This window comes from Anolis sagrei, chromosome 11 (genome assembly GCF_037176765.1).
Source record: "Anolis sagrei isolate rAnoSag1 chromosome 11, rAnoSag1.mat, whole genome shotgun sequence".
In the NCBI taxonomy this organism is placed as follows: domain Eukaryota; kingdom Metazoa; phylum Chordata; class Lepidosauria; order Squamata; family Dactyloidae; genus Anolis; species Anolis sagrei.
Genome location: NC_090031.1, coordinates 14,900,726 through 14,908,379, shown reverse-complemented (window position 1 = coordinate 14,908,379; position 7,654 = coordinate 14,900,726). Strand labels below are relative to the sequence as shown.

General features: G+C 42.2%; 1 long non-coding RNA gene across 1 annotated transcript; it reads right to left on the bottom strand.

Moving 5' to 3' along the window:
- Positions 1 to 4,466: 4,466 nt before the first annotated feature.
- Positions 4,467 to 6,080, bottom strand: LOC137097687 (uncharacterized). The gene is made up of 3 exons (XR_010910357.1): positions 5,987 to 6,080; positions 5,877 to 5,902; positions 4,467 to 4,542 (listed from the first exon to the last, which is right to left on the bottom strand). It is a non-coding gene; the product is annotated as an uncharacterized lncRNA (long non-coding RNA).
- Positions 6,081 to 7,654: the final 1,574 nt, after the last annotated feature.

Below are 7,654 nucleotides of genomic sequence, written 5' to 3'. Positions count from 1 at the left end.
TGGTAGCTTATCGCATGTTTCCACAATTCTATTTAGCCTAGAATTATGGAAAAAATAGACCCATGTACGAGGGTTGAATGAAGAGTAATGCCTCCACTTTCGTAACTCCTTTCGTAACAGATGGCAGCACTGCTTTGTGGCAGGTACTGGATTGTTCAGTAGACTCTCCTCTACAGTTCCATTTTGGCGGGAAGCCTTAGCATTGAACGGTTATGTTCTTAAAGTGCGAAGTATGGAACTCTGCGCAGATGGTCAGTCAATGTGACTTAAGCAACGTGCAGTCATTGAATTCTTGACAGCAAAAGGTGTCACCCCAAAGGAGATTCATCAGAGAATGCAAGCTGTTTATGGTGATTGTGTTGATGTGAGTACTGTGTGTCGTTGGGTGAGTAAGTTTAAAGAAGTTGAGGTGGGAACACCTGACTTGTGTGACAAACAAAGAGTTGGACGTCCTGTGACAGCAACAACCGAGTTTCACAAGCAAAAGGTTGACAGATTGATTCAGGACGATCGTCGTATCACTCAGAGAAAATTTCCAAGCATAATCGGCATTTCACAAGAATGTGTGGGTCACATTATTGCTTTGCTTGGCTATTGGAAGATCTGTGCACAATAAGTACCCAGGATGAGAGAACCGTGAGACACTGGTTGCGGAAACAGAGTGATGACTTCTTCCGTGACATCTTCAGAAAACTTGATCATAGTTGGCAGAAATGTATCCAATTGTCTGGTGATTATGTGGAAAAGGGAATAGTGGTAGTTAAAGAGCACATTCTAAGGATTATTTATGTGTTTATTAAAATATTCCCATCCAAACCCAAGTAACGAAGGTGGAGGCATTACTTTTTTTAAAAAAATCTTTATTGAGAGTTTTTCTTAAAAATATGTATATAGGTAAAATCAAGAAAGAAAAAAGAAGAAAAAAGAAGAAAAAAGCGAGAGAGAAAAAGAAAGAAAAAAGAAAAAAAAAGAAAAAGAAAAAAAAGAAAAAGAAAAACAAGTTCGACTTCCTGGTGTCTTCTGAGGATCTTCTGTTCTTTTTTCTTCTGAGAGAAAAAAAATAAAAATAAAATAGAATTCTTTATTTTCCTTCTAATCTCTTCGTTCTCTCCCCTCTTTTCTTTTCTATTTAAATATTGTTTCCATTTTTTTTCTACTTTTCAGATCAATGTCTCTTTTTTCTTTTCCCTTAGATATTCGATGACTTCCTTCCAGTCTGTTTCTTTTCTTCCTGTTTCTTTATTTTTCAGTAGTAAAAAGGTCAGTCTGTCTAGGTTGCTTATGTCCAATATCTTTATTACCCAATCTTCTTCTTCTGGTATCTCTGTTTGTCTCCATTTTTTTTTTTGTATAACACATCCTTGCAGCTGTAAGTGCTAAAAATAGTATTTTGTCTTTATCTTTTTCTATACTGTTGTCGTACATTCCCAGAAGGAACAGCTCTGGTTTCATTGGTATCTTTATTTTTAACATATTTTGGATTTCTTTTTGTATCTTCCTCCAATATTCTTTCGCTTTTTCACATGTCCACCATAAGTGGAAGAAGGAACCCTCCTTCTTCTTGCACTTCCAGCACACCGAGTTTGTGTTGTTATATATTTTCCCTAGTTTTTTTGGTGTTAAGTACCAGAAGGTGGAGGCATTACTTTTCATTCAACCCTCGTATGATCCCGCAGCAAGTTGGTTTCAGGAAAGGCAAAAGCTGCACATCAGAAGGTCTGAACCTGACTCAGCACATATGTCTTTTCAACAAGGTAAAGAGCAGAGAATAAGAGTAAGATCTAAAGTGCACAAAGCTCACCAACATAGGTACCAGCTGTAGCTCTATCCAAGACGTTGCTCCCAGCAAAGAGCTACTGCAGCTGCCCATGAAAGTCCTTACAGTTGTGAGGCCTTCTTCTGAGCCAGCCGATTGGACCTTCTCAGTTGGATGACATCAACCCTAAGCTGAAGCCAGAGGGGAGAGTTCTGTTCTTCCTCCTGAAGAGCTCCATTCTGCCCTGACTCTGTTATTTCCATGTCTGAAGGGTCCTGCTCCTGCTCAGCTGCAGAGAGCTCCAAGGTCTCAGGCTGCTGATCTACCTTAGTTCCTGATTCGGCTGCTGGCAGAAGACCCTCTTTCCCGTCATCTTCATCCTGCACCAAGGTGCTGACAGATACATAGCATGCGCTATTGTGTGCACATTTACGGCGACTTTTTAATACGATGGCGCATTGATGATAGATTTAGGGGAACATGGGCTTCCACTGTATTCAGAAACAATGGACCATCTGTCAGAAGGACATGATAATACATATCTTCATAATGAACTCATGTTCCATCCTAAACTGCATTACCTTTTCATCTTTTTCCGGTTGGCAACACACTTTTGAAACCTTGCAACACGGTCATTCAGTATAATCTTTCCTGTTTAATAGTTGATGCAATTAGCTAACATACTGCTAATCATCCAATTAACTGACTTCAAACAGTTATTTCTGCTTCAACAAGCGGCTCTTATCTTTATTTACATTATTTACAACAGGGTCACACTTACTTCTATACGTAGTCAGAACAGAAAGAGAATGAGACAAATGGCGACAGCTACATATAAACAATTTTCTTATCACCTAATTAATGCAAGTCCTGCCTGCTGGTAGTGATGAAATTTCACTTCCCCTTTGAGCTATGCAACCCCCCCGCCTAAAAAAGCCAAAATTACCGGCTGAAACGTATCCATTTTAGTGATAATTGCTGCCACTCGATCAACATATTGTGCAGATTACAAAAGCTACAGCAGTCCCTGCATTTGGGCAGCACCAGAGCCCCGCTTATGTAGGGATCAAACCTCTCTGAAAGATTTTGAACAGGGCCCGGATGGCCATCTGTTGGGAGGGCTTTGACTGCACTTTTCCTGTTTTAAACCTCTTTTTAAATGTTTGTATATTGGCGGATTTTAAATGAAATGTAGAAAGAAATAGTGTAGTATAAATAAACCTAGTAATAATAATAGATAGAACTGCAAAGATTCTGGCACAAACCAGTAAAAGTGGTTTCAATGGTGATCGGCACACTGGGTGCAGTGCCTAAAGACCTTGGCCTGCACTTAAAAACAATTGGCGTTGACAAAATTACCATCTATCAGTTGCAAAAGGCCACCCTACTTGGATCTGCACTCAGTGTTTGCTAATACATCACACAGTCCTAGACACTTTGGAAGTGTCCAATGTGTGATCCAATACAACAGCCAGCATAATGATCTTGTTTGCTGTGTACTAATCTTGTTGTGTATCAAATAATAATAATAATAATAATAATAATAATAATAATAACTGCCTGGGTGTTCAGTAGAGTCTCCTTCTCTGGAACTTATTGAAGTGAAGCTGGATGACTGTCAGGACCCTTTGATTATGCTTTTCCTGCCTGCCCGAAGGGACTGGACTAGATGCCCTCAGGGGGCCTCTTCCAATGCTACTTCGAATATGCTTTAATCTTTTTGTTGTGTCAGGAGTGACTTGAGAAACTTTTGCAAGTTGCTTCTGGTCGAAGCAAAAAGTGGACGCTAGAAATAATATCATACTGGAGCATTACAGCACACCCAAATACCTGGGAGTTATTCCGTACCATTCTCTGACCTATGAGAAGCGTTGCCTGAATACCAAGCAAAGAAAGTGGGTGCTAGAAATATTATCATATGAAAAATTATCATACGAAATCTGACTGGCACAACCTGGGGATCACAACCAGACACAGTGAAGACATCTGCCCTTGCGCTTGGTTACTCTGCTGCTGACTATGCTTTCCCAGTGTGGAACACATATCACCATGTTAAAACACTGGATGTGGCTCTTAATGAGACATGCCACATTATTACGGGGCGTCTGCATCCTACACCGTTTAACCGGCATTGCACCACCTGACATCCGCCGGGAAGTAGCAACCTATAATGAAAAGACCAAGGCAGTTACATCTCCAGCTCATCCCCTGTTTGGATATCAGCCAGCACACCAACAAAATAGTTTTCTAAGATCTGCAGAGACACTCGCTGGAACACCTCAGCAAGCGAGAGTCCAAAAGTGGCAGGCTCAAACCCAGATCCTCAATCAATGCCTGATAAAAAATGAGAGATTCCCTCCTGGGCACAGAGAAAATTCGGCAACTTGAACTGCACTCAGGCACCACGAGATACAGAGCCAACCTTGAGAAATGGGGCTACAAAGTGGAATCCATGACATGCGAGCGTGGAGAAGAGCAAACCACAGACCAATTACTGCAATGCAGTCTGAGCCCTGCCACGTGCACAATGGAGGACCTTCTTATAGCAACAGCAGCAGCACTCCAAGTGGCCAGATACTGGTCAAAGGACATTTAATAGAATGCCAAGTTTGCAAACTTTGTGTGTGTGTTTTTAAAAAATACAATACAATTGTTTGGTTCACTCCTGACACGATATATAAATAACATAAAGGACAGTTGGACATTTTAGGGTTTCATTTTTCCTTTATTGTTGGGAGTCGGTGGTGATGTTGGCGTCCCTACACCTCCTGGGTTCCCTTTGTGACCTGCAGAAGAAAAGGGACAAAACCGTCAATGAAGGATGCAGGCAGTGCGTTGCCCCACACGTCCACTTGTTGCTATCCCAGCAACCCCTTTACATGAGACTTTTTGCATCCCCCTTTTGAGATTACTACTATTAGGTAAAAGTAAAGGTAAAGGTAAAGGTTTTCCCCTAACATTAAGTCCGGTCGTGTCCAACTCTGGGGTGTGGTGCTCATCTCCATTTCTAAGCCGAAGAGCCAGCGTTGTCCATAGACGCCTCCAAGGTCATGTGGCCAGCATGACTGCATGGAGCACCGTTACCTTCCCGCCGGAGCGGTACCTATTGATCTACTCACATTTGCATGTTTTTGAACTGCAAAGTTGGCAGAACAACAACAACAACAACTACTACTACTACTAATAACAATAATTATTATAATTATAATAACAATAATTATTTATTTATTTATTTATTTATTTGATGCACTTATTAACCGCCATTCTCAGCCCTTAATAAATATTAATATAAGAAATATATAATAAATATAATATAATAATAAATAAATATTATAATAACAATAATTATTAGTATTATTATGGCAGAACTACTACTACTACTATACTCTATATTCTGCTCTATCTCCCCGAGGGGACTCAGGGCGGATTACAGAACACATATAGGGCAAGCATTCAATGCTGTTACACAATTAACAAGGATAGACAGTACACAAACAGAAGTAAAGGCATTTCCCATCTTATTTCCGGCATCTTGGAGACTGTGCTGCACTCCAGCCACCGGGGGGGGGGGGGGAGGTGGTGGTGGTGGTGGTGGTGGTGTTGCTGTCGCTCTATCTTCCATGCCCAGGAGTTTTGTCGTCCTTAGATGTCCTCTTGATCGATGTCCTTAATGGCACATTTAATTACCTAACTGCTACCCACTACTCATATTTCTGCTTTCAATCTGCTAGGTGGCCAGGGAGCTGGGGCTGACGGTGGGTACTCACCCCGACTCGGGCTCGAACTGCCAACCTCTAAATTGGCAGGATATTTTAAGATGCTCTGCTTTATTTTTGGTGTAGTTTTCCCTAACAGATCTGCTAGATGGGCAGGGTACGGGGCTGATGGTGGGTGCTCACCCCAACCCGGGCTCGAACTGCCAACCTTTTCGATCGTCAGGATTTTCTGCAGCTAGAAGTTTAGCCCGCTGTGCTAAGCCCTGCCCCTCTTTGAGGCCCTCTGTTGGGAGAAAGGTGGAATAGAACAAGAGATCCCATCTATTGACATGTCTTTTGAGGCTCTCTGTTGGGAGAAAGCCGGAATACACATATATAAAGGTAATAATATATATTCGTCTTACCTATCCTGAAGGGCTTTTGCAGAAAGCTGCAGAAGGAAAGACATGTGAGATTCAGATGAGAGGAAGCAGCCTCTCTCCCAATGACTACACAACCCATCACCCATGGTTACCTTTCTTCCACACTTTCCAGCGACTTGCCTTCATCCCCATTTTTTTGACAAAGGTATTGAACTTCTTCTTGATCGCCTTAGGCACTTGCTTTTTTCGGCCTGAAAGGGGACCCCAGAAAAGGAGGTGGGAAAAGGGAGTCAGTTTGGGAGATGTAGCACAGGGTGATGGGCCTGAACGTGGCCCCAGTCGGAAACCCCAGGGCCCACATATGGTTGCAGTTGACTAATGGGGTTTCTGATCTCAGAGAGTTTGCCTGCGCTCCTTCTATTTTTATCAGTTTTATACTAATTTATGCAATGCTTTTGATACGAAATAAAATAATAATAGGGTCATAAACCCGGGGCCCACATCTGGCTGCACCTGACTAATGGGGTTCCCAATCTGAGAGCGTTTGACTATGACAGAGTTGTTACCCCCCCCCTCAACCCTTAATTACACTTTCTTCCTCTACACTAACCTATGTGGGATTTATAGTACACACTAAGGTCCAATTTGTTGTACTCGGCTAGTGGGATTTCCCAGTTTGTCTATGGCAGGGTTTCCCCTCATTTGGTCTGGAAGGCTAAGTTTGGGGAAACACTAGTCTATCCATGTAACAACAACAACAACAACAAAAATAGCAGCGGTAACAACGACAACAAGAAAAACAATGTTATGTCGAAACGACAACAACAAAAACAATGTTATGTCGACTGTCTTAGAGAGGAGGTCTTCCGATTCATCCCAATTGACTTTTTAAAATGGGCCCCCTAATAGAGAATGAAGCCGAACATGCCCCCCCCCCCCCAAATAAGGGATAGTAACTTATAGTTCTGTAAAGGGCAAGGGCACCAGACTGCACAATAGGGGTTAAGTCTTGGTCAATATGCCAAGACACTAGCAACAGCAAGGACCCCAGGAGGCTTTCAGGGAGCAGATTGGTCCCTGGGCTCCAGCCCTTGGAAAGAGTTACAGTTTTCCAAGGGCCAAGGACAAGTCTCAACCTCAATGCTGCAGGACTCCCTTGACTGGCTCAGTGAAATCACCAAGCTCCCTTTGTGACTATTGGACTTTCTTCAAAACCTTTTTGGCTCTAATGAACTTATTTTTTACATATGAATTTCCTCCGCATGAACCATGGACACATGTTTTATTAAAAATTATTATTTTAATCAATTTCTCTGGCGGGTAGGGGGAGGGAGGGGTGCTTGATATGAATTTCTTGTGATTCCTATATTTCCCCATGTATTCTTCCCTCATATTTTTCTGGCCTGATTGAACCCATTGCCCCTTTCCCCCTCCCATTTGGGGAAATCAATCATGAAGCCGCCAGCTGAGCGGAGAGGACAATTAGAAATTACAAAGAACTCTTTTCATGATAACTCGTGCATGGAAAACATAGAATTGAAAACCTTAAGTTGGGTCTCAGAGTTGGTCCACCCAATGAAAGGATTTCGCTTGGCATCTTTGATCACATCACACTGGGGGGCAGAAAGGCCCTCGAAAAGCCTTTGCCCCTCTGAAACTGTTTACATTCAAGATTCTACACAGCAAACATCCACCCCAGCCTTTTTTCATTGTGTCTTATCTGATGGCAATAGGAAAGCCCGGATTAAGTAATCATTATTTATCGCCCACCCATCAAAGGACAATAGACTAGGCATCCTTTGCAGGATGGAGTCTCCGAC